Source organism: Salmo salar, chromosome 09 (genome assembly GCF_965601325.2).
Source record: "Salmo salar chromosome 09, fSalSal1, whole genome shotgun sequence".
Classification (NCBI taxonomy): Eukaryota; Metazoa; Chordata; class Actinopteri; order Salmoniformes; family Salmonidae; genus Salmo; species Salmo salar.
In genome coordinates this window covers 117,731,356-117,743,727 of record NC_138299.1, presented here as the reverse complement: position 1 = coordinate 117,743,727, position 12,372 = coordinate 117,731,356, and positions in this window count along the sequence as shown.

The following is a 12,372-nucleotide window of genomic DNA, read 5'->3' as shown; positions in this document are numbered from 1 at the left end:
TACCAAGACTCAGGCAGACAGGGTAGTCACTATTTTCAATCACAGCACCAGTTCTTTCAATCATCTCAAAAGTTACAGTTAAGTTGTCACTGCTGTGACTGCTTCATTAGTTGTTTGTTTAATGGGGACCACAACCCTGATATATATGTTTTTTTTTGTGTTTGTCAGTGGGGGACCAACTATGTGTCCCAACTGGAACGCCAGGGGCCACAGTAGTTAGAATTCTGGCAGCAGAACTGTCATTATATATTAAGGACAACAAAGTCAAGGTATTGGAGTGGCCATCACAAAGCCCTGACCTCAAACCTGTAGTGAATTTGTGGGCAGAACTGAAAAAGTGTGTGCGAGCAAGGGGTCCTACAAACCTGATTCAGTTACACCAGCTCTGTCAGGAGGAGTGGCCCAAAATTCACCCAACTTATCGGTCTGTCCTATATTGGAGAGATATTCAGGATTATTCTTAATTTGAACATTTATTTAACCCCTTATTTTTGGCACCATATATACTTCCATTCATTTTTTCAACTGGCACTGGGGTTCCTTCAGGCGAGTCTTGTGAGGCCTGTGGGCGTCCTATAGCAAAACAACTGACATGTACATGATCGTGAGACTCTCACCTTTCCAGATGGGTCATTTTAGTATGTAGCTCAAACTGTTTGGATGCTACAGACAGAAGTTGGCAGATTGGCTGTACCGACTTCAGACGAGTCCCAAGACGCTTGTGGGGTCTTAGAGCAAAACGGAGAACTCCATCATGTTCGTGAGAGTCTCATCTATCCGTAGATGCTTCATAATAGTTTGCAGGCCATTCAGATGCTACGGACGATTTTGTCAGAATACCGATTATTGGGATGTCCCATTGTCTAACAAACATCGCTCTAGCTCTGTCACCTGTCTGTCACCTGTCACCACAGATGCGGAAGTGAGACATACTGTATGCAGATGCAGTGGATTGAGAACAGAGTACGTGAGCAGGTTGGAAATCCCACTCATTGCTCATGGAGCGGTGCCGCTTCATGTCTTTTCCTACCACCACTAGAAACCAATCCACGCTCACAGGAAAAAAAACTTCAGGTCCAAATTAGTTCCATTCATTAAAATCATAATTCATAACACCCATCATAAAATCATAACACCCATCAGTATTTTTTCTACCTTGACCTACCAATTGGTTTTTAAGTATTGAAACCAAACCATATGGATTTGAATGAAAAGTATTTGAATAAACATGAAAAGGTGAACATAATTTCAAATAGACTACATGACATATTGAACAGCATATAAACACTCAGACAGGGGAGCCTTATTTAGGCTATATTATTTACATTATTTCAAGGCTATAGCCTACAAAGAAATACATTGTGAAGCATTTGCGAGTGGGACACGATAGGCGGGTAGGGACATAAAGCTCGCAACATTTCATTGTATTAAATCATTATAGTCTATACATTTTCCATATAGGCTGTGACTTACTCAGAATGAAATACAAATTAAACGAAAAATGACTTATTAGTGCCTTTGAATTCATTTTTAGATTATTTTTTTAGAAACACGAGTTTGGCTAGTCTGTGGCTTCAGGCTCATGGGATGGTGCCTGGAGAGCAGACCAGCAGTAGAGAATATCTTTTCCACACTTGCACAGCCACTGGGGATGCTAAACACCCCTTTGGCCACTCTTGCCAGGCTGGGCAGAGATGCAGAGTTGCTTTATATATATATATATAGGTAGGCCTAAAGGTTTTTAGGCAAAATAACCCAATCAAAATGGAAATCTCCTTGAATGTGGGAATATGCCAGGCCTATTGGACCAAAATCAATTATGGCCCATTGTATACATAATAGAACAAAAATGTATGAAACGTTTAAGAGATTTGATATTTAGTTTATAAATAGTTTGCTAAAATGGCACACTTAGTTATCTACCCATTTCATTCCTTTCTTTTAGCATTTGTACGTAGTAAGTACACCATCATACTTTTGGGATAAGTGTCTTTTCAGATTCCACAATGATTCTTTAGTTGTGGACATTACATCACTGCACTCCCTCTCTTGCTCTTGGTCCTCATCTTTGTATGTCACCTTGATTTAGCACCTGTGTGTTTTTATCAGTTTCTATATAAAAATATTTAGCAAATTCTATGACAGTAGTTAAAGCAAGGGGCTATGAAGAATGGCGCCAGAGGGGAAGGCTCCCGTTTTACGGGCTCCTAACCAATTGTGCTATTTCGTATGTTTTTTTCACATTGTTTCTTACTTATTTTGTACATAATGTTGATGCTACAGTCTCTTATGACCGTAAAGAGCTTCTGGATTTCAAAACAGCGATTACTCATCTCGAACTGGACCAAGATTATTTCTTTAATGAGTCGGACACGAAGGATATAAACTTGCTCCCATACATGCCCAAATCCCGTCATTCGCATGAAGAAAAGAAGGAAATACAGGGGATGGAGATCAGGGTGCCTTGTGAGAATTCGTCGGCGATTGGGTAACCCGCCTATACCATCCGTTCTATTAGCCAACGTGCAATCACTGGAGAATAAAATGGATGAGCTCCATTTGAGACTATCCTACCAACGAGACATTAAAAACTATAATATCTTATGTTTCACGAATCACGGCTGAACGACGACACAGATAATATACAGTTGGCTGGGTTTTCCTGTCTCTCTGTGCCAGTTCATAAAAAAAATACAACTTTTACATTACCGTGTTAAATGGTCTGACGGGGATGTGGACATACTTGGTATACATATCCCAAAAGAAAGAAATTATCATGACACAAGGCTGCAGACACAGGAGGCAGATGGTTGGAATTTAAGATGTTTAATAATCCAAAAAGGAGTATGGAAGAGAATGGTCGTGGACAGGCAAAAGGTCAAAACCAGTTCAGAGTCCTGGAGGTACAGAGTGGCAGACAGGCTCGAGGTCAAGGCAGGCAGAATGGTCAAGGAGGTGTGTACAGAGTCCAGAACAGGCAAGGGTCAAAACCGGGAGGACTAGAAAAAGGAGTATAGCAAAGGCAGGAGTAAGGGAAAAACCGCTGGTTGACTTGGAACATACAAGATGAACTGGCACAGAGAGACAGGAAACACAGGGATAAATACACTGGGGAAAGCAAGCAACACTGGAGCGGGTGGAGACAATAACAAGGACAGGTGAAACAGATATGATCTCAATCCAATACATTTGAATAGAAAGTTAGAAAAAATAGATAAGATCTCGCTACCATGGAAAGGAAAATAGCTGTCTATTTGTGGAAAAAATCAACCTGGTTAACTCTTTAGTCATATCACAGTTTACCTATTTGCTTATGGTTTTGCCTACACCTAGCGACCAGTTTTTAAAAATTATATGAGCAAAACATATTCTATTTTATTTGGAATGGCAAGCCAGACAAAATTAAAAGGACCTATTTATATAATGAATATGAATTCGGAGGGCAGAAATGATTAAATACTAAAGCAATAGACCTCTCACTAAAGGTATCAGTCATACAAAAGTTATACTTAAATCCGAACTGGTTCTCCAGCAAATTAGTAAGAATGTCTCACCCCATGTTCAAGAATGGCCTTTTCCCCTTTATTCAGATTACAACCGCTCACCTTTGGTGATTAGAAAACGAAATAATCTCCAAAATATCATTATTTTTTAAACAAGCCATAGACAGTTGGTTGCAATTTCAGTTTAATCGAGCCGAAAATACAGAACAAATAATACAACAAATATTGTGGTTAAACTCAAATATACTAATTGATTCAAACAATGTTTTTATAAAATGTTTAAAAAAGGTATAATCTTTGATATCATAAATAGGACTGGTGAATTGACACGCAACACGACGCCAGATTCAAAGCTTGAAATGTTTCCATTTAAATTATTATACAAAATTCTTGCAACCAATAGAATGTTATATACAGTTGAAGTCGGAAGTTTACATACACCTTAGCCAAATACATTTAAACTCAGTTTTTCACAATTCCTGACATTTAATCCTAGTAAATATTCCTTGTCTTAGGTCAGTTAGGATCACCACTTTATTTTAAGAATGTGAAATGTCAGAATAATAATAGAGAGAATTATTTACTTCAGCTTTTATTTCTTTCATCACATTCCCAGTGGGTCAGAAGCGTACATACACTCAATTAGTATTTGGTAGCATTGCCTTTAAATTGTTTGACTTGGGTCAAACGTTTTGGGTACCCTTCCACAAGCTTCCCACGATAAGTTGGGTGAATTTTGGGCCACTCCTCCTGACAGAGCTGGTGTAACTGAATCAGGTTTGTAGGACCCCTTGCTCGCACACACTTTTTCAGTTCTGCCCACAAATTCACTACAGGTTTGAGGTCAGGGCTTTGTGATGGCCACTCCAATACCTTGACTTTGTTGTCCTTAAGCCATTTTGCCACAATTTTGGAAGTATGCTTGGGGTCATTGTCCATTTGGAAGACCCATTTGCGACCAAGCTTTAACTTCCTGACTGATGTCTTGAGATATTGCTTCAATATATCCACATCATTTTCCTGCCTCATGATGCCATCTATTTTGTAAAGTGCACCAGTCCCTCCTGCAGCAAAGCACCCCCACAACATGATGTTGCCACCCCCATGCTTCACGGTTGGGATGGTGTCTTCGGCTTGCAAGCCTCCCCCTTTTCCTCCAAACATAATGATGGTCATTATGTCCAAACAGTTCTATTTTTGTTTCTTCAGACCAGAGGACATTTCTCCAAAAAGTATGATCTTTGTCCCCATGTGCAGTTGCAAACCGTAGTCAGGCTTTTTATGGTGGTTTTGTTGCAGTGGCTTCTTCCTTGCTGATCAGTCTTTCAGGTTATGTCGATATAGGACTCGTTTTAGTGTGGATACAGATACTTTTGTACCTGTTTCCTCCAGCATCTTCACAAGGTCCTTTGCTGTTGTTCTGGGATTGTTTTCCACTTTTCGCACCAAAGTACGTTTAGCTCTAGGAGACAGAAAGCCTCTTCTTCCTGAGCGTTATGACGGCTGCATGTTCCCATGGTGTTTATTCTTGCATACTATTGTTTGTACAGATGACCGTGGTACCTTCAGGCATTTGGAAATTGCTCCCAAGGATGATCCAGACTTGTGGAGGTCTACCATTTTCTTCTGAGGTCTTGGCTGATATCTTTTGATTTTCCCATGATGTCAAGCAAAGAGGCACTGAGTTTGAAGGTAGGCCTTGAAATACATCCACAGGTACACCTCCAATTGACTCAAATTATGTCAATTAGCCTATCAGAAGCTTCTAAAGCCATGACATTATTTTCTGGAATTTTCCAAGCTGTTTAAAGGCACAGTCAACTTAGTGTATGTAAACCTCTGACCCTCTGGAATTGTGATACAGTGAATTATAAATGAAATAATCTGTCTGTAAACAATTGTTGGAAAAATGACTTGTGTCATGCACAAAGTAGATGTCCTAACCGACTTGCCAAAACTGTAGTTTGTTAACAAGACATTTTTGGAGTGGTTGAAAAACGAGTTTTAATGACTCGAAGTGTATGTAAACTTTTTAACAAAGTATATGTAAACTTCCTACTTCAACTGTATATTTACCCCAAAAATATATGGGGGATTGGAAATGATGCAGAAAATTACATTGATGGAAGCTACAATCTATTTGCGATATTAAAGCTGATCTACCCAAATAATATTTTAAAAAACAAACAAAAAAATGTAAAGGATTCTGAAAAAAAGCACTAGGCAATTTTATTCAGAATAAATCGTAAAAAGGTGGTTCTATTTTACCAAAATGGCCTACGTTTTATAATTGTGTGAGATTATTCATAACCCAAGGAAATGTAAAACAATGATGAGCATAATGGTCTGAAAATGCTGAGCTCACATAAAGTTCTATACCCCAAGTCAATTCTGCCTTCTTTTACTCTCTCTGGGCGTTATATAAGAAGATGCTGACGACTCATAGAATGTTTAATTTACCAAAGAGAATATGAGAGGAAAAATTCAATAGATCTGCCTGAGATTTAAAAAAATGACTCCAACTTTGACATTAGCTTGGAAATGGAGTGTCACTTTGGTCGAGAGGGGCTGTTCAAATTACTGTTAGGATTAAGAACTTACTTTATGAAGTTATTTCAGTGCAGTGTGACTCAGTTGGTAGAGCATGGTGCTTTCAACAACAGGGTTAAGGGTTCAATTCCCATGGGGGACCAGTACAAATATGTATGCAATCACTACTGTTAGTTACTCTGGATAAGTGTGTCTGCTAAAATGTAAATATTAAAGAGAAATAGCTTGTAGATGAGCACAATTCATGCATTTGCAAAATGTTGAAACTTATTAAAACCAAAAAGTAGGTTAGTGATGATGTTACACAAGCCACAATTTACATAAACACTAACCTTCGACCTTCGTAGTCATGAGTGAGATGCCCTTGTGAGTTATAGAGGCCTAGTCGGAACAAGCACGTTAAAGCTTTAAAAAATGATGTGTTGCAGCCTTTGTATGTCTCTCTGGAATACTAAACTAGCCTTCACTTGACATTTTTAGCTGAGTGCAGTTGCCATGCTCTGGAACACAGTGCAATGGTCTTGAACAAAGAAAAGCTGGAATGTTGCCAGCTTACAGAGATTCTAGGTTAAAGAGCAATGTGTGGGCCTCCCGGGTGGCGCAGTGGTCTAAGGCTGTGCCACCAGAGACTCTGGGTTCGAGCCCAGGCTCTGTCAAAGCCGGCCGCGACCGGAAGGCCTATGGGGCTGCGCACAATTGGCCTAGCGTCGTGGGGAGGGTTTGGCCGGCAGGGATATCCTTGTCTCATTGCGCGACTCCTGTGGTGGGCCGGGCGCAGTGCACGCTGACCAGGTCGTTAGGTGTACAGTGTTTCCTCCGATACATTGGTGTGGCTGGCTTCCGGGTTGGATGCACGCTGTGTTAGGAAGCAGTGCGGCTTGGCTTGGTTGGGTTGTGTTTCGGAGGACGCATGGCTCTCGACCTTCGCTTCTCCCGAGTTCATGCGGGAGTTGTAGTGATGAGACAAGACAGTAACTACAAAAAATTGGATACCACGAAATTGGGGAGAAAAAGGGGGTAAAAATAAAAAAGAGAGATGTGTGTCTGCATGACACTCAGTACCTGGGGAAACTAGTGCTGGTAGATGTACACATGAAGAACAGCAGAGTTAACCCTAGACATTCTGTCCTGTTGATGTGTTTCATGTGACTGTAGCAGTTAAAGGATTTCCAAGGATCTCTAAAAGGCCTTGTGAGAAAAGGGAAAGACAACAGAAAACAAGAGAACTTTCACTATGATTGAATCAAAGCTGCATTTATGATTCATGTAGCTCAACTCGGCAGTACCAAAGGAGGCATAACTGAAGTCTTCAAAGATAACATGACCTGTGTCTCCCTAAAAAGTTTTAAATTCAAATGAAGCTGTTACACTTGTGCATCTACAGTTGAATAAAAATGTCTCCATCAGTTTCAGGCTTCACCTCTATTACAGAACAATAAGTTACAGAAGAGTATTATAGCCTCCTCTCGATCACCCCCCACAAACCGCTCAAATTATGCAATGACTTATAGGACCTTGAAGGGTTAACCTGCTGTTCACCATTAGCCAATTCAATAGCAAAGACTTTGAGCATTATGATTAGTAATCCTTACTTCCTCGATCTTTCCTGTGTGTTGACATCCATATATCACAACTCCTTCCCTATTAATGGACTGTATTTCTGCATTCCTTCACCACACATTGAGAGATACAGCTGAAAATATACGATTTTAAGATATGCTCTATCAATTATTTAGTGTTTTTCCCCTCCTTCTACAGTTTGCAGCATTATATTTCATTTAGCCCTCCCCTTCAAAACCACCCATACTTCCGTATGACTTTTAACATAGAGCAATGGTGCAGAAAATGGTGTCATAAACACAATCTGCAGAGGTGACAGACGGACTAAATAGAACAACCATCGTTAAATTACCATGCTTGGCATTTGCTTTCACCTGCTGCTTGTTTCTCTTTTGATATATGGCAGGCAAATAAATTGTTTTGTCAGAGTGAGCAAGTACTTTGAAATTGTGAAGGGCTCAAGGGCTAACATGTTTGTAGTACGCCTCTTTCCTTTACGTGGTTCATTTCCCCTCTAACTAATTGGAGTATTTTCTAATCTGAATTCCCTTAGCCAGCACCAGTTTTAATGCCTTCCTCTGCCTTATTAAGAAAGTCCTTATCTCTGCCTCTTTATTAATGTGGACTAAACTTCTCTATATGAAGACAGATAGAGGCAGTGTATCAGCCTACAACGACGCATCTAATGACTATGCAGAAGGGGACTTCATATGGCTGTAAACCACAGTGGTTGGTTGCCCCCCTCTTACAGTACATAGCAGCTCATGTTATTATTGATCATGTTCTAGTCCCAAGAGGAAGCAGCCACTCAAATATTTCCCTTGTTGTCTTCGGGGCCCAGATCTCTCTCTCTCTTTCTCTTTCTGTCTCTCTTTCTCTGTAGTCTGTTTCTCTCTATCACTCTCTCCCTCTCTTTCTCTCTTTCTCTCGCTCTCTTTCTTTCTCTCTCTCTTTCTCTGTAGTCTGTTTCCTCCCTCTTTCTTTCTCTCACTGCATCTCTCTGTATTTTTCTATATCTCTCTCTGTCTCTCTTTTTCTCTACCTATGTGTAGCACAACACAAATGGCTGTTTGCTAAAAACATATGCCAAACAATACATGAAGCTTAAATATTGTGGTATCTACCAGTTGTGACACGTTTATTTAGCACTGATTAATCTATTATACTTGCTTTATGAGAGAGTTCAAGCAAAGTGTACATCCATGAAATATGGGCAGGCCAATAACATTTCCTGACAGTGTAGCTATTTGCAGCAGATGGACAGAGTACTGGACTAATGATGTAGAGATGAGTCCTTTCATGGGACTGCATTCTTTTTTGTCACATCGTAGCAACTGCCTACAGTCTCTACGGCCCCTTGTGTCTAGACAGGCAGGCTTTGAGCCAAAAGATATAATGAGAATCAGTGCATCAAAATTGCCTGGAGTTAGACTTTGTAGCTGTGTCCGTTATTAAATAAGGAGATGCATGTCAGTCGGACTGGCAGATTGATCTGTTCAATAGAAAAATAGAATGATCAATAATGATGATCCTTACATTCTATATCAGGCATGATTTTGCTGGTTCGTACTAAAGAATATACCCAAGTAGAGGCTTGAGGTGGTGTAGTGGTCTAAGCCTCTGGAGCACATGTACAAAGTACAGCTGCCAGCATGGCATCAAATCCATCCACTACTCTCTCAGCACTGTTTCATCTACCTTTCAGCTCTTGTATTGCTCTATCCAATAAGCGTACAACATCCTTAAATATATATATAAAAACCAAAATTATATAAATAAATAAGGAGCTGATGCTTGAAATTAGAAGTTACCGTGAATTATTTTTTGCAATCTACAGTTGTCATCTCATCAGCCCAAGTTAATAGAGGTTGTTGGTGGCAGTGCCTAGCTTTAATGGTAGCCCCGTGGCACTATGGCGGGTGTGAGCTGTTAGTGCCCATGGCCAGGGATGTGACTGGAGAAGACAGGCGGATTGATAGGAACACTGTTCTTGTCATGACAAGGACATTCAAACCCATGAGGTGTTTCTGATCATGTGTGCATCCCAAATGGCACCCTATTCCCTATATAGTACACTACTTAAGTTCTGACCAGAGCCCTATGGAACCTGGTCAAAAGTAGAACATTACATAATGAACAGGGTGCAATTAGGGGCGCAGCCCACCTCTGTTCTCTCTGTCCTTTACACCCCATGGGAGATGGATGGATGTCGTATATAGGCAATGGTTTCTTTCTCTCTTTTCTTCTTTATATTGTATTGGGTGATTGTGATTGATTTGACACACTCTGTTTGATAATGTGCTTGTTCTGTCATGAACATTTTAATATGTGATTGTTCTATAGTGCAGTGCTGCATACATAATGGTCCTAAAAAATGGCACAAATTATCTCAACTGCCTCCTTGGTAATATGTTTGCCTATTTGATTTCAGTTCAGTGGCTGTAAGTATTTGGGCCTTTTGATTTACTGTCATCAGTATAGTATCTGATGTGATGTCTGCAAAGCACACTTACTGCAACTGTGGAGGAGCACATTTCTGCCACTGGGAGGAAAACATTGCAAATTCATCAAACTTACTATACTGTTTAATGAAGTGAAGACTCACACCTCATTCAAGTCTACGTGTTCTAATATTATATGCCAGTCATTGTATTTGTAAGCAAAGGCAATGCTGTATGTGTTGTCTTCACATAAAATCCCATGTTCAAGAAACATTGGGAAACTGCGGCAGCTCCAAAACGTTTCTTTAAAAAAATGGACAAAAAGACATCACTTCAATTCACCTTTCTATTGTTTGTCCGGGCAGGCTAACGCGTTTCGTCAGTTATCCCTTCATCAGAGATGTGCGGAAGCCATTGTTTTTTTTTTATATGCGGGTGAATATCGATCCCTCCGATGTCAACAACTACAGACCAGTATCCCTTCTTTCTTTTCTCTCCAAAACTCTTGAACGTGCCGTCCTTGGCCAGCTCTCCTGCTATCTCTCTCAGAATGACCTTCTTGATCCTAATCAGTCAGGTTTCAAGACTGGGCATTCAACTGAGACTGCTCTTCTCTGTGTCACGGAGGCTCTCCGCACTGCTAAAGCTAACTCTCTCTCCTCTGCTCTCATCCTTCTAGACCTATCTGCTGCCTTTGATACTGTGAACCATCAGATCCTCCTCTCCACCCTCTCCGAGTTGGGCATCTCCGGCGCGGCCCACGCTTGGATTGCGTCCTACCTGACAGGTCGCTCCTACCAGGTGACGTGGCGAGAATCTGTCTCCGCACCATGCGCTCTCACCACTGGTGTCCCCCAGGGCTCTGTTCTAGGCCCTCTCCTATTCTCGCTATACACCAAGTCACTTGGCTCTGTCATATCCTCACATGGTCTCTCCTATCATTGCTATGCAGACGACACACAATTAATCTTCTCCTTTCCCCCTTCTGATAACCAGGCGGCGAATCGCATCTCTGCATGTCTGTCAGACATATCAGTGTGGATGACGGATCACCAGCTCAAGCTGAACCTCGGCAAGACGGAGCTGCTCTTCCTCCCGGGGAAGGACTGCCCGTTCCATGATCTCGCCATCACGGTTGACAACTCCCTTGTGTCCTCCTCCCAGAGTGCTAAGAACCTTGGCGTGATCCTGGACAACACCCTGTCCTTCTCCACTAACATCAAGGCGGTGACCCGATCCTGTAGGTTCATGCTCTACAACATTCGCAGAGTACGACCCTGCCTCACACAGGAAGCGGCGCAGGTCCTAATCCAGGCACTTGTCATCTCCCGTCTGGATTACTGCAACTCGCTGTTGGCTGGGCTCCCTGCCTGTGCCATTAAACCCCTACAACTCATCCAGAACGCCGCAGCCCGTCTGGTGTTCAACCTTCCCAAGTTCTCTCACGTCACCCCGCTCCTCCGCTCTCTCCACTGGCTTCCAGTTGAAGCTCGCATCCGCTACAAGACCATGGTGATTGCCTACGGAGCTGTGAAGGGAACGGCACCTCCATACCTTCAGGCTCTGATCAGGCCCTACACCCAAACAAGGGCACTGCGTTCATCCACCACTGGCCTGCTGGCCCCCCTACCTCTGAGGAAGCACAGTTCCCGCTCAGCCCAGTCAAAACTGTTCGCTGCTCTGGCACCCCAATGGTGGAACAAGCTCCCTCACGACGCCAGGACAGCGGAGTCAATCACCACCTTCCGGAGACACCTGAAACCCCACCTCTTTAAGGAATACCTAGGATAGGATAAAGTAATCCTTCTAACCCCCCCCCCCCCCCCCCCCTTAAAATATTTAGATGCACTATTGTAAAGTGGTTGTTCCACTGGATATCATAAGGTGAATGCACCATTTTGTAAGTCGCTCTGGATAAGAGCGTCTGCTAAATGACTTAAATGTAAATGTAAATGTAAATGAATAGGTGATAATTACAAATGCCCACACCTGTGGAAGGGCGGTACATAGTGGTAATAAAAACATTAGTGAACCAACAATTATTACAATATACATATAAATACATATACAAACACAGATCAGCAGAATAAACTTGATAAATAGCATTTAGGTATCATGATGACGTATTGGAAATTTGAGACATTTTTGGTGGATTTAGTTACTTCATACCGCACAGTAAAGGCTACAAAAATAGATGCTTGGGGGTATCTGGATAGAAAAACTGTAATTGAATGTATGTAGGAAAATATACATAAGCATTCAAATACAGCGCATCCATGTCATCTACATGTTAGCATCTCTGTAATCCTATGGGTTGG